At 38.1% G+C, this 27,203-nt stretch overlaps 1 non-coding gene and 3 pseudogenes across 1 annotated transcript; all 4 read left to right on the top strand.

The window, feature by feature from the left end:
* The first annotated feature begins 1,351 nt into the window (after nt 1-1,351).
* On the top strand, nt 1,352-14,250 carry LOC105052444 (uncharacterized). Its single transcript, XR_012138339.1, has 2 exons — nt 1,352-1,601; nt 13,526-14,250. It is a non-coding gene; the product is annotated as an uncharacterized protein (transcript).
* Nucleotides 14,251-16,988: 2,738 nt separating this feature from the next.
* LOC114914732 (uncharacterized) lies at nt 16,989-17,781 on the top strand (annotated as a pseudogene).
* A 722-nt stretch (nt 17,782-18,503) lies between these two features.
* Nucleotides 18,504-19,719, top strand: LOC105052435 (uncharacterized; annotated as a pseudogene).
* A 176-nt stretch (nt 19,720-19,895) lies between these two features.
* On the top strand, nt 19,896-20,674 carry LOC109504779 (uncharacterized; annotated as a pseudogene).
* The last annotated feature ends 6,529 nt before the right edge of the window (nt 20,675-27,203 follow it).

Raw genomic sequence — 27,203 nt, 5'->3', positions numbered from 1 at the left:
GATAATGAATGAAGAGTTTATTTCGAGTGAAAACTGGATTCACACATTACAGCAATGTTTTGTGAGCATTTGCACAGTGGCTAGGTAATGTCTGTATATTGTGCAGCTAAGGATCTGATGTTTCTTGATTTTATGACCGGTAGAGAATGTTTCTTGCTTTTGGGAAGGAATTGAGCATCGATAAAAGGATCATGCTTGCCCATTCTATTGAGGATATGTTTGGTTGGGGGGAGTCGGATTCTGAAATAAGGATGAAAATAAGTGATTTCTATTTTAGTCATTTGATTGGAGGAGTCTCGTTCCGATTCCAGAAGGTAGTGGGTATGCTCTAATCTCCTAAAATTTAATTCCTATTCTTCTCTAATATTTAAATTCTATTTTAATTTTAATTCTTATTATGAGTTAAATATATCAAAAGATATGACAATTTCAATTCCAACTCTGATCGCGAACTAAACACATCCTAAAATTATAGAGCCTCTATTGTATCACATTATAAGCACTTTGCCCAATGGTATGAGATCCTAAAGTTTCATGAGATATTGATGCCAAATATGTGAGGAAAAGAAGTTGTGGAGAATCCAAGGTCAAAGAACATTCCCCAAGATTCTTCTTGTTTGGTCATCCATGTAGCTCATGGGCATGACTTCCAAAGAAGTGAGAGGAAAGGTGGTGGCATAGCTTAAAGGACTACGAGGTCAACAAGACTAAGCCTTTGGATTGAAAGAACTTAACAAGATATGTGACATTTTCATGGCCGGAAAGAACGAGGTCAACTTCCTTTGCTAATGATGTGTGTCCATCTTTACTGCCATGTAAGTTTTTGTCTGCTAAGGATGCTTCTTTTGGGCAAAATGAGTGGCTAATTATATACTATACTAGGAATGATGGACAAGAAATATGATAGATGGAGTTGTGATGGAGTTCTCTCCTATGATAGTTTTTAGAAAACTGGATCACTAGACAATGGTATTGTAAGAATTAGATGCCCGTGCAGCTCTACTTCAAGAAGTTTTTTTCTTTATCTTATTTATGTATAATAACAATATGATCTAGAATGATTTCATTGTAGATCCATGTTGGACATGATCCACCTAATAATGCCCGTGAGTTGCAATGGAGCACCCGGAATTATCCAAAAGCACCATGTAAACCTATATAATATTGATAAATCAAAGGGATAATAAGTAAAATTACTCATGTTCCGTTTAGCTTAAACTAAACGCAAGCATTTTTACACAAGAAGCTCTATACTTTTACATTAGAATCAACGTTTAGATCCTATGGGGTGTCATGTGTAAAAGTTGACTCAGCTACTTTTACACATAAATCCTCACAGGGCGCAAATATTATGCATATTTCCCTGTGTAAACTCGAGCTATTTCCCGGTGCCAACGGTTGTCCGTTCATTGCACGTGCACCGCACGCGTCTAGCGTTCCGTTAAAAGGTTTTAGCCCACGGTCCGTCGATGGTCACCACCAGTCCCCCTCCCTCTCCGATCCTGGAGATGAACGCCGGCTGCGCGGCGAAGCTGATGGTGGAGGCACTGCTCCAGCGTTTACTCCTGCTCCGCCGCCGAATCGAGAGCGCCCAGGCCCAGGTCCGCTCTTCACCTCCCTTGTCCCCTCTCTCCTCACCTCTCGCTTTCTCGCTCCTTCTCGATCCATAACTGCGTCACCGAGCGATATTTCTCCCCAAGAAACCCTTTCCTAGGGCAGGGAAATCTGGGGGCCTCGATTCAGAGTTCTTGATCGGTTCTCGAGACGTTTCTTGATAGCTAGTCGCGATTTTCTCGAAGCTGACCTCATTGCAGAGAATCTTTTTCCCTAATTTGTGTTTGTCTTCTTGCCGGCGCTTTGTCTTCTTTCCGGTGTTTCTTTCAGGCTTTTTCACTGTTTTTCTTCCCTGTGTAGCTTTAACCCATTAGCTCAATTCCTCGATTTTAATTTGCTTTATCCTATGTGCAAGAATCTAATTTGTCGCCAAATTCTTGGTTTGCAAATAATGGTGATATTCTGGCTATCATAGTACATAATATTCTAGAGCTTAACTAGCTTGCTTACACTCACGCAAACTCTTTGTAGTTATCCTCCTTGTGTTACACATGTTGGAAATTTTTTGGTCTTTTTACACAATGTAGTGGGATCATGAAAACAATAAAGAAAAGAAGGTATGATTTTGGTTAAGATTGATATTTCATAAATGATATAAGAAAAATCTAGATTAGGTTGGCGGGGTTTCGGGAGCGAATAATAATTTTGAAGCACGAGGCTATTACCCTTGTCATTCAATAATCCAGGAATTATTTGGTGATTGTGTACAGTTATTTTCTTGGAATTTCAGAAGATGTTGTTTAGATTTAGTTTAAGGGTTGTTTGCTTGCTGACTGTCCTATTCTATTAACATGATTATATCATATATGGTGGGAATAGGACTTGAAAATTTTGATTTAGGGAGAAATAAGAAGATTCAGAGAATTTGTTAGGCATTGCAATTCAAAGTTTTGCAGGATTCTGGGCACAACTTTTTTAAATTGATTGCATCATATTATTATTATTATTATTTATGTATACAGTGGATGACTCTCAACTTCGACATTGTGGCAATGTGATGTGCATGTCTTATTGTTTTAACACAAATATATTATAGTTGTTTTCATTGGATTACATGCAGAACAATTCTTTAAGTTTATTTCTCACTTCGAACTACATAAACAAGCATGATAGACAATACATTCAACCCTCTGAAGGTTGATCCATCTGATGAACAAGTATTAGATTTTATTGGAGATGATTGCTTCTCATATGCCTGTGCCTTTTTTGGAGCTCGTCTTCAGTGGAGAGTATGGTATGTATAAGATTTTAGATTCTTTTTGTCTTGATTCGGTTTAGTTTTGTTATTTTGACCTTGATTTGCTGGTAAAAAACATCACCCATTTCAATATCCATGCAACATATGCAACCTTTGTAGTGGATCTTCCACCTTCAAATAAGAACATAGAATGTCATCCCATATAATAAATGTTTTTTATTGGGAGATTTGATTCGTCATCTTCCATACTCAAGGCATCAGTTTGTCAATTGGGTCCTTTGTATTTCATTTGTCTAGTTACAGCCTTGGCATAATGGTAAGATTGCTGCACCATGGCCTAGGTGTCGCCAATTTGAAACACGGAAATAGTCACTCCGCATGTGGAGGTAAGGCTGCATAGCCTTGTGCTTCAGGATGTCCTTTTTTTAATTCATTTGTAAAGTTACGTCTTTTTCCCTTCTGTATGCATCAGCAAGTTAGGGTATGATTTCTATCTCTATTGTTCACAATCTTAAAGGTTTTTAAGCCAGCCATGAGATAAGGAATTCTCTGATATTCCTTGGTTTGGGTGCATACCACATGTCATGCAACATCTCTTTTCCCTTTATCTTTTTTAGGAACCCAATTGGAAAAATGTTGAATGCAGAAAAAATTCTATCTTGTGACAACAGAACAATGCCTTTGAGAAGCTTTCTCTCTCCTGCTGCCTGTTACCCTCTTGTTGTTTGGACGCTAGTGTCTGATTTATCTCCTTTTTTATGAGATTCCCCTATGTGTCAGATTTTACTCCTGATAGCTGTTAATCACATACTTGCAGAAATGTCTATTATTGTTTGGTGTTGGCTTTAAATTGTTTTTTTTTCAAGGAGGGGACATCAGAGAATTAGATTCAAAATGGACAACTTTTGCCAAAAAGGGAGAACTTTTTTTTGTGATTAATGAAGTCTGGTTTTTCTGCAAAATTCTCTTTTTGCATCCATCCCAATGAAACTCATTCACTTTATTGGGTCATTGCTATTTCTTGAATACTCATTATTATTGAACTTGGTCTATGCATCGTTGGTGTATGCTATGTGGGATTTCTTTATAAATATTACCCCAGCTGAATTTATTCATTCATATATCCCAGCTGTCCATCACTCACTCGTCCCCAAGAACCCGACAAATGCAGCTTATGTCCCATATGTCAGTTCCTTAAATATGCGGACTGACATCCTGAATCCTATATTTTCATTGGAATCATATGCTGCCCTTGCAAGACATTTTGGGACTGGCAGATCATTTTAAAACAATGTTTTAATCTTGGGTGAGATACTTAGCCGAGTTTTTGATTTATATCAGCATTAGGCACTCACAAACTAATTGAAGATATATATGTATGATCTTTATTTTCGTTATCCTGAGAAACACCCATCAAACTAATTAAGTGATGAACACCAGGATTCAGATCCAAGTATAACTTGCCATTTGGCAAGGTGGAGGTGGAGCATAGACTTGCACAAATTACACCTATGGAGTTTGGTGGGAAGGCTCATCAGTCACAAGATGCAGAAACCAAACTGGACCAGGGCTAATGTATGCAAGGCTTGCATGCTTTTGTCCACCTGATTATAGAGATGACGGTGGCTTTAAAACAGCCAAGGAGCTCTTTCATCTCATTTTCCTGTCCCTGTGACATGGACCTGAGGCACATGCTGTAAGTTCAGAGCAATCATCACTCTACACTTCAGATGTCATATTTTGTAACATTTTTGGGAAATTGCAGCTCTATGTACTTCTGCCATGTTGGCACTTTGTAAATCCTAAAGTATTTTATGTTTCAATATCCCAAAACTCAGTTTATAGTGGAAATAACCACCAGAAATTAATGTTCGCAAAGATTGACGGTAATGTTCATAATACTTGGGGAAAAATCACTCCATAAGTTTTAAATCCGTTGCCTTTGTTTTAAAAAACTATGTTAATGGAATTTTTTAGTATTTCAGTTTGAATGATAGAAAAATAGATATGACAATGTTTCAAAACATTAAGACTGTTGAAATGTTTGATAGTGGCAATTTTGTCTGTTGTTATAACTTACTATGGATGTTTAAATAATGAATTAACATGGGTTTGCCAACCAAAATTGTTTTCATGCAAGCTTAAGTTTGTTATAAAGTGGATATTATAAATATACTTGTAACAAGTATAGTGCCTATCCAGTAATAGCTAATATTACATTATTAATGCCATTCATGACTGTGAATTAGGTGGCTCCTAAAGATTCTGATCCCAGTTGGCTTGATAAGTTAAAAGAATGATAGCAATTCTTCTCCTTCTTCTTCTTCTTCTAACCTATACTTGACCTGCCTCTTTAGGGCTGACAGCAGCCATAATTGAACCCTTGCTTCCCTGCCTAAGTGGTAAGGGGCGATACTGTCCGAGCAAGAAGTTGGTGGTAGAAAATCTAAAATTGATTTTCATTTCTTTTTTCTAATAAATATATCCGTTATCATAAAGAAAGTGAGATAAGTTGCCATTTTGAACCTTACTTTCAATTTTTTGTTCTTTTGTAGCTCTATCATGCAGATGCTCATGTAGTCGTTAGATGGATCCAACAAATTGGGCAACTTGAATGTGATTATTCACAAAAAAAAATTAATCAAAAAGGAAAACCAGAATTTATATCACGCCAAATCAGGTGTGGCTCATGAGGAAGGTAATGCGTAACAGAAAGTCTCCTAATCAAGAAAAGGGTCCATATGAATGATAATTAAGCAATCAAAGTTGTAACGCTATGTTGACAATGACAAGCTGGCATACCCCACCAACCCACCACCCCACACCCCACCACACACACACGTACGCACACATACAGAGACCCCTTTAAAGGGGAAAGAAGGGAAAAAAAACAAGGGGATCATTTGGGAGGAGGACCTACCAACATTAAATTTTCGTGTGCTTTTGATGCTATACATAAGTACACACCAAGAGATATAGACTTATTCTTATATGTTTGCCATCATATTTACTTAAAGATACACACATCTTAATTTAATTTTTACAGAACTCTGTTTGACTAAAGGCCTCCTCCTTCCTTGTCTGCCCTTGATCCTTCTCATTGCTAGGGAGGCTATCTCTTGCCAATGGAACTGCTGCTCTGGCCACAGACTCATGGTCACGTGCCTTCACCTCTTCTTCAACCTCCCCGCCTTCAGCACCCGTTTATCATATTTGCTGCTAGTCTCATCTTGCTACCGGCGGTTGCCTTTCTGTAGTCCCTCCCTCTTCCTCTTGTTTGCACTGCTTGACGATTGTTTAGGTACTCACCACCCTTTCTTCCTTGATTGTTGCAAACTATGGCACCAAAAGGGCATCACGTCTCCATTGTTACTTAGCCGCTTCCTTCTCCTGTTCTTATAGTCCCCTATCATGTCCCTTGCTTTGTGAATTCCATGAACTGCAATGTCAAAGAGCATTGTCCTTCATCTGCTTCCTATCGTTCTGCACCATCTCCTTTGATGCAGATAGCCACTTGTTCGACAAACTCCACCCACTAATGAACTTTCATTTTCCTCTAGGAGTGTTGCATGCTCATGTTTTAGCCACCCACGATGAGGTTGGCCACCCAAGATCAAAGGGTGAGGGGAGTAGCAAGTTCCTTCTTTCATGCTTGTGGGACTATCTCAAGAGGCAGCAGGGTGACTAGACTGGGGCTGGGTTGTTGATGGTGGGGCAAGACTATGGAGGAGATTGGGGTGAGGATATTTTGGAGGAAGAAGGAGAAGATAAAGGGGGCGATTCTAGGAGGAAAAAAGAAAGGAATTATTTAGTGGCAAATAGAAAAAGTTTCCATCATCTTTAACATGCAATTGTATCCATCTAGGTTTGAATCCAATGGATGAAAGTTGAGAAATTTTTGGAGTCATGCTTTTTGAAGCAGACCAATTTAACTCTATATGTATTTATGTATGCATATGTATCACATAAATACTTTTTTTTCATCATATATATGTATTCTCATTTTACCAATTTTCACGATCTAGAAGACCAAATATTATTAAAATCCACAAGATATCTAAGCAAGTTTAAAAGTCATTGATAATGCCAGAATATGACATAGGCTTGTAAGGGCATGACAAACAAGTACCAACCAAATAACTAGCACACAAAATGAAAACGAGCACCAACACTAACTGAACATAGACTCGTAGTCATAGTCTCATAGATTATTAGATTCACGATCATAGGTTTGTAGGCCATAAAATATGCTACAATGTAATAATATTTCATTAATCAAACCAAAATATGACTGAAACATAAATCTATGGAAAATTAAAATCTCCATCAGTACTTCAAACACATTTCTGTTTCATCCTCCATGCAATTTTTCGCATTGGGTTTCTCACCACTAACACTCATGTTCTTCGCCCTCAAAATCATCTTTAGTGACATACTCTTCATCTTTAGTCTTGCTCTAATAAGCAAATTCATCTTTTTCATTGTTTATTGGAAGGTGAATCTCTTTATTTCTAACTTTAATATTTGTAGATGCATCTATTGTGCAGGATCAGGTACCATACGTTGTAGAAGAAAGAAAGAAGAAACAAAATAAGAAATACAATATAAATATATGGATCGGCCTCAAGTCTACCTCCACGGAGCGTGCAAGCTTCACTATGAGAGAATAAAACACAACAATATAAGAGAAACTCATCACTCAATCTTTATACAAGAATCTCTCAACAAGAAATCCCAAAATCTTTATAAAAACTCTCTTAAACCTTTTTTAAAGCCTTTCTATACCTCTAGGATGTCACCAGTTACCTAACGCAACAAACGGCTTGTCAATCGGAGCTATATAGGCTTCAGAATCTCCAAAATAGTATTACACTAGGAATATCGAGTCTAAATCAATCTTAGAACCATCTATGGCCTTCTGATCATGATCGGTTCGCACTAGAGCTGTCCGATCATGCACTACAGCCTCAGATCAAGCCTGATCATGTCCGTATCGAGTTCCAATCGTTCGATCGTGATTGCACGTGATCTGGACCGTCGGATCGTACACAAATGCCCCTGGACCGTGCGTAGACCACGTGATTGGTCCATGCGGCCTCCATGGACCGCCCAGCACCCTGTGGTCCACGGTGGACCGTGATAGGGCACTAGGCTTGGGCGCTTGCGCGCCACTGGGCCGGCCCGCACGTGCGCCGGTGCTTGGCCCGCACGCATGCTGGGCCGTGCTCTCCTGTGCATGCGCGTGTCCGCTGGGCCCAGCTGCACTGCCACCGGCCTCCGCCGCCTCATGGGCAATGCCACATACTCCGAATCTTCTTTCGCCCGTATCTTTGCCATTTGGACTTCATTTAGACTGTTGTTGAGCTTGTTGGACTCCGTTCGTTACCTTGGACTTCGTTATAAGCTCAATGTGGATCGAATCTCAAGGCATCAAATATCAACAATCTCCATCTCGACTTGATATTTGGCCTCCATCTGTATCTGAGAGCTTGTGATCCGTCTCGCCCCCACTCTTTGGGGCATGCCTGCTGTTTCATGGATGGACAAACATGGGAGTTGAGCCAGACCGCTCGATCCCATCTCTGTCATGGGCTGTATCCACTCTGACCAAAGACCTGCTCGAAGAAGTCTCCCGCGGTAATAGGAATTTCACTCTACGATGTTGCCTCTCGCCCTTCCGAATCTTTCGTTTAGTATCCGATCCACCTCCACTTAGAGCTCCACCTCGCTCTGGGCTCCTTCTGGCTCCTGAAGCTCCACCTCGTACTGAGCTCCCTACTAGGTAGTAATATCTTCTCATCCTCTTCTTCTCCTCCAGAATAATCTTATTACCGTATAACACCTTCAGAATTTCTCCACCAGCTACTGTCCTGTAGCCTTTTGAATCCAGTCTGCTCAGTGAGATAAGATTCCGTCTGAAATTAGATATGTATTGGACCTCCTCCAATCTCCTTACTATACCATCATGTATCCTCCAGCTGACCATCCCGATGTCTCTAATCGCACAGCTCGATCCATCCGGTAGATAAACAGTGCCCTCACTACTTTCCAAAGAGTCAAATTACTCCTCTATGCAATATATATGATAAATACATGCAGAATCTAAAATCCACTGCTGGAAAAAAGTAGATACCTCGTCAGATATCTCCAGGATATCATCTTCTGACTCGCTACTGGCCGCGCTGCAGTAGCCCTTGTCCGATCCCTGAGTTGAGGGCAATCTCTAGCTAGATGCCCCAACTCGTCATATCGGTAACATCTGATCTTGCTCAAGTCCCTCATTTTGGACTTGGACCATCTTCGTCGCGATCTCCTGTCACTCTATCTGTCGCCTCCTACTCCTCCAGAAATCACCAAAGCTAAGCTACCGCCTGAGCTCGAAATCGGATTCTTCCGCCTGAGAACCTCGCTCTGAAGAATCACTACAGTGACCTCGTCCATCTTGATGGTGCTCTTCTCCACTAGAAGAGTAGTCACCAAGGACTCATATGAAGGAGAAAGCGATGCTAGCAAGACCAGCACCCTAGTCTTCTCTTCAACTTTCTCGCCAACGCTGAGGAGGTCGATGAGGATCTTCTGGAAGTAGCTGAGATGCTTGTGTACATTATGTTCCTCAGTCATCCACAGCTGGTAGAACTGCCTCCAAAGGAAGAGAGTATTGATGAGAGACTTCGTCACGTATAACTCCTCGAGATTCGACCACAACACCATCAAGGAAGACTCATCAAGTATATTTATCACCACCTCATCCGTCAGATACATGCGGATGGTACTCACCGTCTGCATCTGTAGCCACTCCCAAGTCTTCTCCTCCATGGTGTCCGGCTTCTTTTCATACAAGAGAGAATCGATCAACCCTTGTTGGATAAGCATGTCCTTTACCCTCACTTGCCACAGAGAGAAATTGCTCTTTCCATCAAACCGATTGATCTCCACCTTGATTGTACTTATCTTCTCCATCTTCTATCTCGATCACCACCGGCGCAACCTACGCTCTGGTACCACCTTACTCTGATATCAATTATTGTGCAGAATCCGGTACCACGTGTTGCAGCAGGAAGAAAAAAAATAAAATAAGAAACACAATACAAATACGTGGATCGGCCTCAAGCCTACCTTCACGGGGTGTGCAAGCTTCACTATGAGAGAATAAAACACAACAATATAAGAAGGACTAACTACTCAACCCTTGTACAAGAGTCTCTCAATAAGAAACCTCAAAATCCTCACAAAAGTTCTCTTAAACCTCTCTTGAAGTCTTTCTACACCTGCAGAACGTCACCAGCTATCCAACGCAATAAACGGCTCATTAATCGGAGCTATATAGGCTCCAGGATCTCTAAAATAGTGTTACATTAAAAATACCAAGTTCAAATCAACCCTAGAACTATCTGTGGCCATTTGATCGTGATCGGCTCGCACCAGAGCTGTCTGATCGCATACTACAGCCTCAAATCAAATCTGATCACGCTTGGATTGAGTTCCAGCCGTTCGATCACGACCGCACACGATCTGAACAATCAGATCGTGCACAAACACCCCTGGACCGTGCATAGACCACGTGATTGATCCATGCGGCCTCCATAGACCGCCCAGCATCCTGTGGTCCATGGTGGACATGACAAGGCACTGGGCCTGCGCACCAGCACGCCTGCTTGGGCCGCACGCTCCTGCGCGTGCATGCATGTCTGCCGGGCCCAGCTGCACCGCCGTCGGCCTCCACCGTCTCGTGTGCCGTGCCATCTGCTCTGAGCCTTCTTTTACGCATATCTTCGCTGTCTAGACTCCGTTTGGATTGTTCTTAGGCTCGTTGGACTCTGTTTGTCATCCTGAACCTCATTGTGGGCTCAGTATGGACCGAATCTGAAGACGTCAAATCTCAATAGCATCTATTCGCCTTCTGATTTGCTGTGATCCTTCACAGTCCAGACCCTCATTGACATGTGCAATCAAGGTTTGGTGCTTACTGCCCTATAGCAGGTGTACCTATCAAATTGATACTTAGTATGGGGGGCATATCAAGTGTCAGTACATGGAATGGACCATACTGATAGTGCACCAATATGGTACCAATATGAGTACTGAAATTAGTGTTGCAAACCTTGTTTGATGGAGACCTGATACACATTCTTTTGAGTCAAGCCTGTGAACCAGATTTAACTCATGTGAAAAGTGCTGTTAAAGAACATGTATTTGCTGTGATCCACTAGATGATCTCACATGTATGCAAGTTGTTGAAGCTTTAAAAGCTAAACAAGCACTGAAGGGTCATGATAACCAAGAAGGACAACAAGAGCATCTACCAACAGTAGAAGTGAAAGACGGAGTTCACTTTCCTCATGTTGAATAATGGATCCAAATAATGAAGAGAGAGATGCTTTGTTTTGGAAATTGTAACTGAGTTTGAAGGGTATCCTAATGAAGATTATTCAGAGAGCGAAATGTATGACTTGCTGGTGGTGAGGAACCCAATGCCATAAAATGGATATAGGATGAAATGGAAATAAATTTGGAAGATCAGTGAGTATTTTAGCTTGACATAGAGTTTTTCCCCCAATTTTATGTTGGTTTATGGAATATCATGTGGTGTATGCTAGGGCCTATGAGCCTATAGTTATAACTCTTGCAAGTCATGACTGTATAAACGTTTCATGTTCTCAGATTCATTGATGTGTTTTACCATTGTCTACCTAACTATTCCAAGTTCTGACCATGTCTTGATTTTTTGGATTGCGAAAATAGGTATAAGCAAAGGAAGTTGGTGATTAAAAAATTTGTATTTCTGCATCTTCTTATGTATGGCACTGAAGGCTTACATAATTTAATGTTTGGTGAGCTCCTTGGAAGATGGCCGGCTAGGCTATGGTGGCGGTCTACCACCTGTCCTTGCCTAGGCATTTGATGACCTTGATGGTTGATACTCAAAGCCCCTTCTAGAGGCAGAGCAGAAAAATCTGCTTTGTATCCCTATCCCAGTGGCCTTCAGACCATTTTGTTCCCCATAAGGGCATCTAGTGTATAAAACCACATGAAAATTTTTTATGTAATTGGCATTTGAGGCATCTCTTGCTATGCTTACTACATCAGGGAAGATATTGTGCTCCTATTTTAAAGTCTTTTGTTATGCTTTAGAAAAAATCTCAATTCATTTATAATTTCTGATAACCTCTAGAATTAGTGTAGATATGTGCTTTTTAATTTATGCTGAAATCTGACAAAATCATAGACTTCCTCAAATTTTTAAGAAAAATTTAAAGAGGTGATCAAAGCAAATAAAAATCCAACAACTAATTTTCAGTATCTAGCTCTAGTTCTTTCCAATACCAAAACATGTAGCTTTTTTTAATCATTTTCTTTCAAAAGCTTGGTGTACTTCTCTATATTGATGGGTTTACATCCAAATCAATATGAAATGGAATTTACTATTTTAGTTCTCTGTATTGTATTGTATCCTCAAAATTGTTTTTTGGATAATATCTAGCTAGTACTCAATTGAATCTATGCATCACGAGTACATATAATTGATATGATTTTGCATTGGATCAGATCTTATATGAGCTTTTATTTTTCTCCAACTTGAATACCAGCTTTAAAATTAAGGAGGTTTTAATTGTAAGTTTCTTTGTTGCATATTGCAAATTTTTTTGTGTAACATTGGAATGATTTGTAACAAAAAATCAACTTATTGCCTTTCTTGGCAAGCTGCTGCCACTGCTTTTGGCTATGCACACCAGGAAGCATGCAACCATGTTTGGCGAGCTTGCTTCTTTTGTTGAAGAAGTTTCATCAGGGACTGAAAGAAAAACAAAATGGAAGGTATAGCTGACTGAGCCACTTTTCTCTATCACATACAAGTATGTCAAAATAGTTATTAGGTTTTTTTGGAAGGTTTATTTAGCTAAATGCATAATTTCCATTCAGTTGGTCAAGCAATTCAGGTTATTGATCAATTTGGGTATATTTTTATTGGCTATTTTGGTGCCCTGCTAGTAATGGCATGAAGTATTTTTGAATATCATGTTAGATTAAGCTTTTCTTGTCATTGGTGCCCTTTGGTAATGACACAAGGATGCTTTGACTCACCGATGGATGGATATTCTTTCTTAAAGCTTATTTTGAATTTGGATTTTAGTTCTTAAAGTTACATTGAAGTATTTGTTAGTGCTTAAAAAAGCAAGTGGTTAACTAGTCAGGCCTATAGAACATGATATTTTGGAAAGTTTGGCATTTTAATTATGCTATTATAGGGATTGTGCTTCTATTAGGTACTAAAATGTGCATTGTGAACTTGTTTTTTAATCTATTCACTAGCAATTCATAGTGACATCAACTCTCCAAGTTATAAATTTGCATTTTAGATTATTAAAATACCATTATTTCAAAATTATTTGATCCGTGTAAACAAAGACAATAATAGTCTCTTCACTCTTTCATACATGTTGCATATTAATATTTTAAAATGTACCTGAAGATTTTACATTTTCTTATATTGCATGTGTGTGTGTGTGTCTATATGTGTGTGTGTGTGTGTGTAACTTGAGCAAATCAGCGGGCTGAGCCATTTGAGTGAAAGAAAAAGGGCAAACCTACTCTAGTTCATTTCATAATTTCTCCAACAGAATCCAAGTATATTTGAGCATTTGGTATGCAGTCATGATTGAGAGAGCCTTACAATGTTTGTATGCATGCAGAATCATGAGGTCCACCATTAAGATCTTCTTACTCATGTTGCAAAGATATACTGAACAATTGCTGGGAAGATTTGGCCTGGGATGCTTAGCTGCAAGCCTGTTTTGTGCTTACATTTTCTGAGACACATTGAAAAGTCATACTGTTATATCAACACATCATATTCTGATAGCTTTGATATTCTGATAGCTTTGAGTAATTACACCCTCTTTGTTGTGCATTAGCTTCTGTTCTAAGATATCTAGCTCCAGAATTTGTGGAGTCGAAAGACTGAGAGGTTTGATGTCAGAACTTGAAATAAGCGTTTTGATCTCCTTCTTACCTGGTGTGATGATACAGGCATCAACATGGGGCCAGGATAGATCAGGTCAACATAATCAGTCAAGAGAATCTGTAGACAAATTCACATTCGACAAAGAGGCCATTGAGCAAGTGCAGGCAATTCAATGGGCTTCCATGAATGATATTGCTTCTCTTTTATATGGGCCTTATTTTGATGATAATGCTAGAAAGATGGCTGGTCGAGTAATACCTTGGATCAACAGTTTTTTAATGGAACAAGTGCCTAAAGCACCATGTGCTTATTCATTAGTGGTTCCACAAACACTATCATATTCTAAGTTCACAGGAAGGGAGGACATGTGGCTGGTGGTTGGGATAAACAGAAAGGTGGTCACCTTCAATTTCTCTTAGCAAATGCTTCCTTGAAAAATCTTCTGTAGACAAAGTTGGACCTGTTTCCTGCTTGAATTGACCAGATAAGTTTAATCATCCTCTTCTTTCTATATGTTGCATATTATGATATCTGCCTCAGAAGTTCCATATGACCTCAGTGCAAACTGCACAATCTTGGGGAGATTATAAATTACAAACTTGGAATAAAGCTCTTGTGAAGCATTATAGACGTCTTGCTGAAGAGCAATACAGAGTTGTGAGAATAACTGTTCTGTTCCATTGAAAAACTGGGGCTAAGGATAGTGATACAATCCAAGTTAGGATAACACATTCTCTGGTTTCAATTGGAAAAGGAAGAGGTACGACGGAAACTAAAAAAAAAAGAGAAGAATGAACACTGACCCTTCTAGAATTCCAAATTGCACCGTAGAAAAAGATAGGGAGGGAATAATGAATACTGTGTTCAGGGATACACAAGCTTTTTAACAAGAAATATCAGAAAACTACTGAAGCGTATATCTAGTACCAAAAATGCACCATTAAGACTATTTAAGTGGTCAAAAACACAATCATTAATGGACTTCGAAATTATCAAGTTGATTAGAAAAGACGTCATAATCAAGCCTAAGTTTGGGTGAACGAGCTTATCCAATAATTAAATAAAAGACACTTAAGTTTTTAGTTTTTAGTAATTCATGCATTTATTTGAGAGTATTGTGTTCTCTCAAGAGCTTAACTGTTTGCTGATAACTTCTCTGTTCTAGAATATCCAGCCAATTGTATTGCATTAAAACATATTAAATTCTACTAGACCTAATTTTTGTGGTTGTTGTCAACCTTTCTACAAGGTTCTTTTTTCTTCCATTTCAATGAAAATATAAGTCGCCAATAGGAAGCTTTTACATTAGCTTTTTTAGTAACTACCATAAAATGGTGAATCAGTGCATAAAAGAGAGTGTGGGATGGGCTGTTCCATCTGAGAGTGAAATGCTAGGAAAAGAAAAAGATGTTTCTGAAGTTTAATCATTATGTGGATGCTAATGACCAATCAACCAGCATATCTGAACCATGTTAGTAGTATGTATCAACTACAAATTTTGCTGATCCTTGCTATCTTTTAAGCCGGCAAGTAGGAACTAGTATTTTGCACATGTTATGCATTTCATAAATTCAGAGTATTTGATGGATATTTGTGGTGTCAGAATGATTTTTTACTAGGAGACATTTGTTATTTATATTTTATTTTGATAAAAACACTATCACATTCAAGATTTTACGTTCCGATGGGATGGGTGGCATCTTAGCCGTCCTGTCCCATTCTCAGGACTCCAAAATCTGCCCACATTGTGAGAGAAGAAGGAAGAGGAAAGAAAGAAAGGAAAGATGAAGAAAAGGAAAAAGTGAATCAAAAGAAAAAGAAGAAAAAGAAGAAAGAAAGAAAGCAGGAGAAAAAAAAAAGAAAAGGAAGGAAAGAAAGAAAAAAGGAAAGAGAAAGAAGAAGACAAAGGAAAACAAGAAAGAAAGAAAGGGTAAGAAAAAAAGGAATAAGGAAGGGAAAGAAAGGAAGGTAGGAAAAAAAAAAAGAAACAAAGGAAAGAAGGAAAAGAAAGAAAAAATAAAAGAAATGAAAAAAGAAAGGAAAAAAGATGGAGGATATCTATCGATTGCATGAGCGAGACTACCGTCAGGATGAGACGGGACATTGGGGTGCTCTATTCTATGAAAAAATCGGGACACCTTTATTCCACGGGATTTCAAACCTTGATCATATTTGGTTACCGTATATCTATTATTGTATGTCCATTTTCTTTCTCTCGATACTATTAGAATTTAAAAGAGGGTCTCAAGCGTGGTTGTCTTTTTTTTTTTAATACAAGCAGGTGCTTACACCACTCTAGTGTGCAAACACCCCATAAAATTAGAAAACAAAAGATCCTATAGACTGCAGGGTTTGCGGACAAGTCTAATCCTATAGTCAGGTTCGGTCTCCAATGTGTTGAGCAACGTAAGATGCGATCCAATCTGCGGCATTGTTCACCTTTTGGAGGATGTGCTAAATAGACATCATGAAGGAACCACAAAGGGAGGTCCAGATGTCACAAAGGAGCGGATGGGCCTTAGCTGCTCTGTGTCATCTCGAATCTAACCAATGACGATGGCAGAATCACCCTCTATGAGAATTTTCTCCATCTGTAACTCCTGTTTGCCATAGAGAATGCCCATTCAGGTGGCATGAAGCTTAGATTCTTAGACGGAAGGCTCAAAGAGATATAGGCCTTCCTACCAGTAACCTAGCATCCATTTTTCGGATGACAAAGCGAGCACCACCCCAGCCATCCCTAACACTACCATCAAAATTAACCTTGACAAACTCCTAAAGAGGGAAGAGTGGTCTTCCTTAAAAGGGTGGTGCAAAGCTAAAAAAGGGTGAGAATCTGAGATCTTCATAGTCTCAAGCCCAAACAACTCACACTGGCATTTTAGTCTTTGCTTAACATCTAGATTCTTCACCAACTTCACAATGACCTTTTGACATGTGGGTCAAATTGCAATTCTGTTACACTGAAGTCATAAACGTAAAAATGGTATACCTCATTTAATCATTTTTTTCATTTTTTTTTTTCCTTAGGCCATAAGCAGGCTTTCTTCACTACTAGCTCCTCTCCAAAGCTAGATTGTTGTAAGCTGTAACTTCGCTGACCATGAACCAAGAGTTGCTTTACATATTGCTGAAGTAAATTATTTTGAACTAAATTTCTTTTGTCTCGAAACTTCTGCCTATAAATTTGACCCCATTCGTTAAATTAATAATCATAGTCTTTCATTCCTGTGCTACTTTCCAGATTCTTCCGTACCAAATAATTACTATAGTGTGCTGGCTGAAGTCCACATGCGCCAAGAAATTCTAAAGTGTGAGATCCAGAGACTACTAAGTTTGATCCTCTACAAGGTGGTTGACCAGTCCAGACAAATCCATGACAATGCCCTCCAAATGCTGGAGACACTCTGTTCGTGAGTGGGCTGAGGATCACACTGAGAGCAGATGTCATTGCCGACCTTCTGTGGTTGGCAACCTTCCAGATTCCTAACAACAGTTCTAGTAAAAGCTCTCTGCAAAAGCTGCCAAAGATTATCCCAAGCTGAGTGAGCTCCTCTGTGAGAAAATTATGCAACACGTGCTTGATGCAGTGGACATAATCGCACAGCATCAGATTTTAACATTCATGTCTCCATAGATCGGAAATCTCAATTTTTTCGAAGCTATGAAATCTGGCTAGAGGAAGAGATTCTCGAAAGGCCTTTATTATGTGACACGGAGACATGAGATCAGTTTCCTAATGAGATTGAGGAGCTCTGGAGAATTGTTGCTGGCAATACCTGCAAAATCATTCCAATTCTTGACTTTTTGATCACCACATTCTAACAGCAGCAGAGATAAGTGGAGCACTTGCGATATAATTTTCAGTAGTTGAATGCGTCTGCTCATATATTGCACGCATTTGCTGCAACAGACCATTGATCTCTTGGTTTGCAAGTTGTTCCAAAGGATGATGGAAGAGTTCTACCCAAAAAAAGGATGCTGGGAGAGTGTGAGGAGCCAGTAATACTAGGTAAGGTGGACGCTGCCGTAGATCTTATCTTAGAATCAAGGTTTTAAGTTCCAGTGGGAAAGGGGGCGTCTTGGGCAAACTGAGGTAAGCGGCTCTAATACTAACTTTACTAATTTTTGAATTATGATCAATTTTAATTTATATAAAGAATGAAAATATATATTAAATTGATATTATTGGCTCTGTACTTGCATCTTTTTAGATCACTTTTATTATTGAACTTTATGGGACATTTTTATACAAATTTTCTTTTGGGCTTCATGATAGTGCGGCCCGGGTGACACCCCATGGTAGCATAGCCATGTCTGTTCCGGATTTGGAATGTGACACTTAGTTTTGTCAGAAAATGAGATTGGGATAGGATTGTGACTTTGAAACTCATCCATGTAGAGAGAGAAGAAGCAAGAGGGAACAAAGAAAGAAAGGAAATGTGAAGAAAATGAAAAAGTGAAGGAAAGAAGAAGAAGGAAAAGGAAAGAAATAAAGGAATGGAGACAAAAAAGAATGAAAGGATAGAAGGAAGGAAAGAAGGAACAAAGGAAAGAGAAAGAAAAAGAAAAAGGAAAAAAAAAAATGAAGCAAGAAAAAGAAAAAAAAGAAAGCATGAAAGAAAAGAAAGAAAGAAAAGAAGGAAGGAGAGAAATGTAGGATATCTAACGGATGCATGGTCGAGATAGAGAAATCAGGAAACCCTGGTCCCACAATATTTATAACCTTGCTTGGAATTTTCTCAAGGGCCTACTGCTTCCCAGACTGCAACTGTTTTAGATAAACAACCTCACATGCCTCCATTGCTTGTTTGTGGTCCCTTAATGGCCCTCTTAGAAACAGCCCTAGGAACCTGAGCTAGCAAACTTCTGCGATTACAGGCCGCAGCATCTCTGGCCCCTTAAGCCTGATACGTGCTGACGTCAGCAGGCTACTACCACTGTGGGTAATTCAGGGCAGCTCCTTCCATCACTGACGAACATGTCAGGGCCGTTGATGGGTGTCCGGAGTTCAACTGCAAATTTGAGGAGTTGCCATCTGTCTCGGGACAATGGAGATTGCTTAATTGATGCACCAAACTTTGGTGAGGATATTTTGCATCCTGGGAGCAGTGACCTTCATGGGATTAATGCAAGTGAGCGCCAATAAGCCTTGCAGGGGAACCAACCATCGAGGCTTGCTTTTCCATGCAGAAATAGCATTTGATTTGACTCGCTGAAATTGCTTATGAGAATGATGACTTTCATGAGAACTTGTCATTGCTCTTCCATGTTACGTGTGTTTCTATGGATGGCTCATGAGATATTATTCTTGAGCACTCTCTGGATCTGCTTGTTAATCTTCTCTATTCACTTGCTTGTTAGAATTATATGATGTTGAGAGCAGTGAAGGGGAGAATAAGCAGCAACCATTGAGCTTAATAAAGTACCTTCAGTCAAGCACGGCAGTTTAATGTCGGAGAATGAGGAGGGCCCTACCTGTATGAGAACAGAGCTCCTTCATACTGCACTGCTGTCGGCACTGGTACCGATCATGGTGGATGCCTTTTTTTCCAAGGGGACCTTCGTGAAACATGGGGTGCTGAGGTAAAGTGGGCTATGGAATGCACATCCAGGTACCTTGCATGCCATTCTTATATCAAGCTATATGACCTAGTGTGAAAATTGATGATTCTGGTGCCATCATTGATGTCTGGGAAATCCTGTTCCAGCAGTTTTAGGCTTTGCAATGGAGATTCTCTGGACACTGCAAGTGATGGTAGAGAAATAGCTAGGAGCCTGAGAAGCTGATAGTCGCAGCTTTTCTGGGCTGCGTTGTCTTGTTGCATATATGCACTTTGTGCACATCTATTGTCAGGTGCTGGAGCTCTTTGCCCGACTAATTGATTGGCCTGAGGTCATACTCGGAGCTTTTCTGGGCTGTGTTGTCATGTTGCATATATAGACTTTGTGCGTATTTATTGTCAGTTACTGGAGCTCTTTGCCTGAGTGAGTGATCAGAAGTCGTTCTGTGAACAGATACCTAGAATGTTTTATGAAACTCTTGGAACCCCGAATTTGAAGTATCCTAATTTCACATGATTCACAGGGTTCAACGAGCAATCGGTATTTCACGAGAATATGCCACTATCTAGTATGCCCTGTGACGAGTTTGATACCAATGGTTGTGATGCAGCAGAATTTCACAGGCAAGAAACACGGACTGGTGGAGAACCATTGCCAGAAGAGAGTGGAAAAGTGCCGGCCTTTGAAGGTGTGCATTTGCTAGTGCTGAAAGGGTTCATGTGCAATTTATCCATGGGTCTGCTGTTGAGGTACTATCTTGAATTACAGTTCCCACTTGCGATTCTATATTTGGGAATTGGGAGTCTTGGCTTTTGATGCACATCACAGGCTTGCTGTTGTGGCGTGGATTACAGCGTGCGAGGGAACCAATCTCCACTGGCTTAGCTTCACCTCTACAACAGCAGTGCCAGAAGGCATGCTATGCTGCATCTAACATTTCATTCTGGTGCCATGCACAATTGCTAGAAGATTTTGCAGAAGCATTTCTAGATTACTCACGTGGGGAAATCATATCTACCGAAGATCTCTTTAACCGTGCATCCCCACCAATTTGGGCCCATTGGTTTCCAAACGCCAATTTTTAGCATTTGGGCGCTTGCTGAGGCTTCTTGAGAGGGGTTCGGTTGATTACGAGCAAGTGATACTCTTGATGCTTAAGCACTGCTCCAGCAAACTCCTGTGGATGCAGCTTGGAGTCCACATGGATATGCAATTGTGTCACAGCTTGTGGAAGGCACATTGTGTTGGGAAGTATTAAGTGTGTGCTGCAAGTACTATTGCAGAGCTGTAGCAGTGTGACAAGTGGGCACATGGATGGAACCGGGGTCAACTGAGAATGAGTTTGAGAAAAGGTTTTGCAAGGCATAATTACACCTCAGAGCTCTTTCAAAGCTTAAGAGTGGACAGTTGCGGTATGGAGTTGGATCAGGGCTGGGGGTTGGATCAGGAATGCTGGGTGGTGGGGTGGTGGGGTTATCACCAAGAGAAGTGGCATTGCAGAACACTCCTTGGCGTGTGTTTGACACGTGTTCTTGGTAGGAAGAGGGACTAGAATCATCTTGTGCCGTTTGTTGCAATATTGGGACATGAAGACGATGCATCACTCAACAGGCAATAATCACATCTTTTGGCAGTAACCGGATGGAGCTAATTTGTTGGTGGTAACTATTGTGGAAGTTCTGCTGCTTGCCTATCCATAGGTGTTAAGATCAGAGCACACTCGGACTTGAAGGCTTTAACTAGCAAAGGCACCATGGGACTTTGGAGGCCCAAATGACAGAATTTGTCATACTTGTAGCTGTGTTGGTATGTGTAGATATGGTTCTTCCCCTCTTTTTCTCTATCCTTTTCTTCACCCTTACCCGCTGGCAGGGGGATTTGTTATCCATCTGTAATATGGAAAGCTTGATCATGCTATCGTCTATAATCAAATATTCAGGAGTATTGTTTCGTTGTTGTAACCACTATTGTTGCTGCTACAATGCTTTTGGCACACATTGCAAACTTACAACTGATCTTGACTAAGCTGAAATGCTATAGTTGATGCAAATGTCTGTCCAGAAATCTATTCCCCAATGAACTCATGTACTGGTTGGTATATCACCAGTGATGTGATTACTAGGGTGATATGAGTACATGGATGATGTACAAATAATGGAGTGATGTGTGATTACTGTATTTAGTATATCATTGGAATAGAACTTCACTGCATTTGGTGTATCATCAAGTAATGATAGTGATAATATATAAAATACCATAAATAGTCTTACACATTAGTATATAATAATTACTCTATAATTTGATTAATCATTCTTCATTCGTAGCTCCTCACAAAAATATGTAGGAGTAGCAACAGCAATAGCAGTAATAGTAGTAGTAGTAATAGTAGTAGTAATAATAATAATAATAATAATAATAATAATAATAATAATAATAATAATAATAATAATAATAATAATTATTATTATTATTATTATTATTATTATTATTATCATTTATTTTGATTAGGCTATTAAAATAATATTATAATAATATTATATATAATCAGGTTTGGTTAGGTTTAGCCAATTTTGACCATCAATATCAAGACTGTCTATTAGGGATGATTTATCCATCAAAATAAAATAAGAAAAAAAAATATAAAGAATTTAGCATAATTCATTCATGCCAATTAATCATATTTATCTATAGAAATAAAATAGATATTCAATAAATGAATAAAAGTTATCCATGTCATTTAATTAAATCTATCAATAAAAATAAAATAAGCATTTAGTAGATAAATAAAAGACATCTATGTCAATTTACCATATCTGCCAATTAAGATAAAATAGGCATATATATCAATGAAAATAAATAAAAAACATCCAATTAGACATAGCATCATAAATTAAAATTTAGCTTAAAGTAATCTTATGTCATAGCACATACTAGTTCCTATAGCATAAAATAATCCATCAAGATATTCTATCCAAATTTAACAGCATACATACCTCAAATTTGAAGTGCTAATATAAAAACATCAATTAAGCATTAGTTAAAAATCAAATGTTGGCCTATATAACGTAATAGGATGGTCTTGAAGAATTTGCGTTATATAGTACTTTCTTAATAGAGATGGCAAGTTGTAGAATAATCCAACTTGTCCTTGTCCTTGCTAAGAACCTCTCTTATAGCTACCGTCACTTTATCGTGCAAGCCATTAACTTTTAGGATCTCATAAATTAAATCAGTTCTTCTTGTATCTTCTCTTTCTTGAATAGCCCCCTTTTTTCATAAAAAACAGCAATCCTCTTGAAGTCCTTTCTACTTTTCTTATAAGGATTGCCCAATCTTTTCCATATAAGACATTAAACCCTCAAGAGCAGGCTCACTAACCTTCCTTTTTCGACTTCCTTGATGGGCTTTTTCCTTGGCACTTATACCACTTATGCCTCCCATAATAGTAGGGTGGCAAATGGCTGGTGAGTCAATATTTCCTTCATGACTATCATCCTTAACCTCCATATCATAGGCTAATGATGTTGGCCTTGCCATTTCTTCTTTGTCTTCTTGTTGAATGGCTATACAATCATCTTCTGCTGCTGCTTCACTAATTACTTGATCCTTACCATAAACAACCTCTAATTTCCTTAAATAAGAAAATGGTTTCCCATGAAGGCTTCTAGCATTAGGATGGCTCTACTTTCAATATATAAAAAAAAATATCATGCCAAAAATCCCATATAATAGAAAAGAATACCTAATAAATCTGATTATATGTAATAAACTATTTTTTCTTCCCTTAACCTACAAGCCATATAAGTCCTTATCTGCATGATTGCACATGTTTTGTGCATCGCATATAAAGCCAGAATAATTTGGCCCAAACATCTTCTTTATTTTATGAAATTGCTTTTTAAGATGCTTGCACTGATTTTTAATATATGGATGGGCCTTCAAACCAAAATTAGGCAGCCTTCATCCATCATTTTAGCCAAATGTGAATACCACCCATTCTTAAATTATCCACCATCGACTTTCCATCCATCTTGGACTGCATCAATTATACAATTTACCAAGATATCATCCTTCTCGAAATTTCACACCCTTCTTGAGCCTGCATCTTGACTCTCTTGGTCAGCTTTTTTCTTGCCCCTCTTTATCTTACCATGCTTTGATCCTTCTACTTGTCATGTCTATCCTAGTAGCTACTAACAACAACTTATATATAAACTTTAATGCCTAAAAATATAGCAAATGAGCATGATAAATATATTAAATATATAAAAATAAAATAAATGAGAATAAATAATAATATCTCATAATCATAATAATAATAACAACAATATATTTTTCAAATAATATCTAAGTTGCTGATTTAATACAAGCTAATAAAATATAAAAAAATTCAATAACATTCAGTTCAAAACATAGCCAATACACATATGGAGTCCTAAGCATTTCTATTATTTCTTTAATTATTAAACATCTTATTTGCTAAATTCTTTTTGAACTGAGACATGTATTAGTCATCTCCACATATGTAATCATTTCACCAAGATCAGGTTCTATTTCTTGAGTATCATTCACATCCTCACCTATTTCTATTGCTATTGGGTCAATAGAAATCTCTTATCGAATGAAGTTATAGAGAAGGGTACAAGCATTGATAATTCTATGCTAAATTTTTACAAAATAATGAGGTTTAGATCTCAATATTGCCCACCTCAATTTTAACAACTTGAAGCATCTTTTAATGACATTTTTAGCTTATGAATGGTTCATGTTAAAAAATTCACAAGAAATATTCGGCTGACTTTCTTGTCTCGACTCATTCAAATGATACCTCTTACATTTATATGGGTCAAAAAGCCTTCTGCATTTTTGTAACCAGCATCACATAAGTAGTAGTAACTTATAATTCCATGCATGTGTATTAATTATCATGTTAGGTTTAAAAAACAATCTTATTTTGTTATCACAAAAAAAAAGATATATAGGGACTATGCATTTACCTTGAAGAATCATTAACCCATTTGGTTTTGAAATTTCATATCTGAAGACCTTGGAATCAGTTGCAGAGCCCTCCCACACAGATAAAACATACATAAATTTCATATTTCTTGTACATATGCCTAAGATATTTGTGGCAATATCATCCTTACGAGATCTATATCTAATCATGTCTGCAACATCTACTTTGACCCGGATATAAGTTCCATCAAGCATCTGAAGCAATTTTACATACATAAAATAAAGTCATTTATAATCCTATGATCTTACTATATGAATTAGAAAATTATGTATTGAATAATTGTAATATCTTGAAGCATTTTCATCTGTCATCTAGACAATTTTCAGGCACAGGCTCAGATTTTGCAAATAAGATTGAATGGAGATGCCAAACAACATGTAGCACTGTACAAAATTGTCTATTAATTATCTCATTTGAACATACAAGTTATCTTTTAACTACCCTAATCCTTTCATCATGTGCAATAATGTGTAAGAACATGGCCACTATTTCTTCCACTTCTATATTCTTTGTGGGCTTAAGTCCACCATATGTTGTTAGTAACATACACAACTTATAAAAAACATAAAATCCATTCGACAATTATCAACATGTGCCACATCACTCTCAAAAAGAATCTTATACATGTTCAAAGACCTAATTTGCAATTTAGAGTACTTACCACATGTCCATCTTCTTCTTTTAAATCTTTGATTTAGCACAAGAATGACAATCAAAAATAAGAAAATATACACTTCTTCCATCACTTCTAATTGTAAAAGCAAAATCCCAAGTTCTTATAAATATTTTGATCGAGGAAATCTAGCTATCACTGTAAGTATTGATTCCATGATATAAAATTTAGAACCAAAAAACAAAAATTGATATATCAAAGTTCATAAACTAATGAGAGAGAGAGAGAGAGACCGAAAAAGAGAGTTACCTCAGTTGATGCCATTAGAGAAGCTATTGGTAGTGGAAGTCACAGGTGAAGATCTTGAAGATAAATGATCTTGAGTTTAGAAAATCAGCTTGGTTTTCTTTTATAGGGGTTGATATTGAAGGTAAAAGGTCAAAGGAAAAAATCAACTTAGTTTTATTTTATAAGAAGTGTTATTGAAGATGAAACATTGAGAAAAAAAAAAGAGACGAAGAGGTTTTTTCTTTTCTCCCTAATTATCAAGGATAAATTTATTTTAAATTTTACGAACAAGAGATATTTTTGTTTCAAAATAACTTTAGCATATCTGGTCATATACTATCACCTGATATTGTGCAGTGATGCTATCACTGAATTTATTACTAGATTCTTTATCACTGGATAGAATTTTACAATGCCAAATAAGATAATCACATCACCTAATTTACATCACTGGGGTAATATGAAATATCATCCCCTACCGAACAGTACATTATAGAAAGGATAGTTTATTCTACTTTGCTGTTCTCAAATGGTGAGATCTAATAGTAAACAAAATATGAATACTTATTCTCTCTTATGTTTAGGTATTTGATGATGAAACATCTTGATTATATTGCTGTTTATTACTTAAGAGTTCGTTGGCTACCTATTTTCATTATTTTGATAATATTTATATTGTTATCATTATGGTGGATCATCTAAGCACATTTTTTGGGAGACAAATATAAACCCTAAGGAAGAGGCTGTGAGTGCTAAACAAATTCAATAACCTTCAGTTTTTATTTTTAGACTTTTTAAGATGATTGGTTGTATATGTTATTTTTTATCAAATATTTATACTTTTATAATTTATAACAAAAATTCTGGGTTCGTTCTAATTTCCAAATCTTCGCCCCTTGCTTAATTGTTCCTAAAAGTTGAACACGAAAATATGCATCAGGTTAGCCCTCATAGAAGCTAATATGGGATAAACTTGGGGTACAGTTGGACCTGGAGCGAGGTTCGTACATATGGAGGCTTCTCTTAGAAGAGATTTCAGTACATCTGGTTTTGTTATCTATATCTGATTGGTGGTGAGTTTGAGAATGTTTTCTTAATTTTAACCTTTCCCATGCCAGCCATATGATCCGAAAGATGTTAACAGATCAATCGTATTTTCCAAATAAACATTGTGGAAGTTCTCCACTTGAATCTCCCATACATGCAAACACGTGGGTTGATTTATTACGGAGAAGAGAAAAAGCATGGAGTGGAAGGGAAAATAGATTCAATTTAGATATTTTACTTTGCAGCAGAGTTCAAATCAAATAAATACCGGGATTTGTTTGGATGGTCGGCTCCAAAATCCTATATAAATTATGGGTTTGAGCTAATATGACTATCCACGTTAGGTGCTGGTGTTTTCCTCCATGTAGGATCCAGATCGGTCCACTCCAGAAATATTTTGGATTTGTATAAATATAGTCTAATCCAGTTTGATTTTGGCTTACATTTGCCTTGCATGGCCTACTCAAAGTTTCACCTAATGTACCTATGGCAGAATGAGTATTGCCTTCTTAGCTTCCCATTTGCACAGTGAAGATTGATGATCTAGTTTGCTCTTTCGCTCCCTTTGTTTTCCAGACTAATAAGAAAGGAAAGCATTCATTTCATATGAGAGTGAACATAATGTCTCACTAAACTCAGGACAGATACAATCAATCATCAATATAATTGCTTCCTTACAGATATGCGTTCGTGTGAATGGGAGCAAAATGTGGACATATATATAATTGTCTGTTTCCAAACATGAAGCAAAATCATTGTCCGGTCCAATTGCCATGTCAGACCGAACCAGATGCGATCTCCCCGGCCGTCCGGTCCGATCTTGAAACGTTGGAGTGGATCCCACCCACCGCACCGGCGAGAGGGGGAGAGGGGAGAGCCGGTTTCCATAAGAAAACGC

This window comes from Elaeis guineensis, chromosome 2, assembly GCF_000442705.2.
Source record: "Elaeis guineensis isolate ETL-2024a chromosome 2, EG11, whole genome shotgun sequence".
In the NCBI taxonomy this organism is placed as follows: Eukaryota; Viridiplantae; Streptophyta; class Magnoliopsida; order Arecales; family Arecaceae; genus Elaeis; species Elaeis guineensis.
The sequence above is the reverse complement of the archived record's forward strand: the minus strand, read 5'-3'. Positions and strand labels throughout refer to the sequence as shown.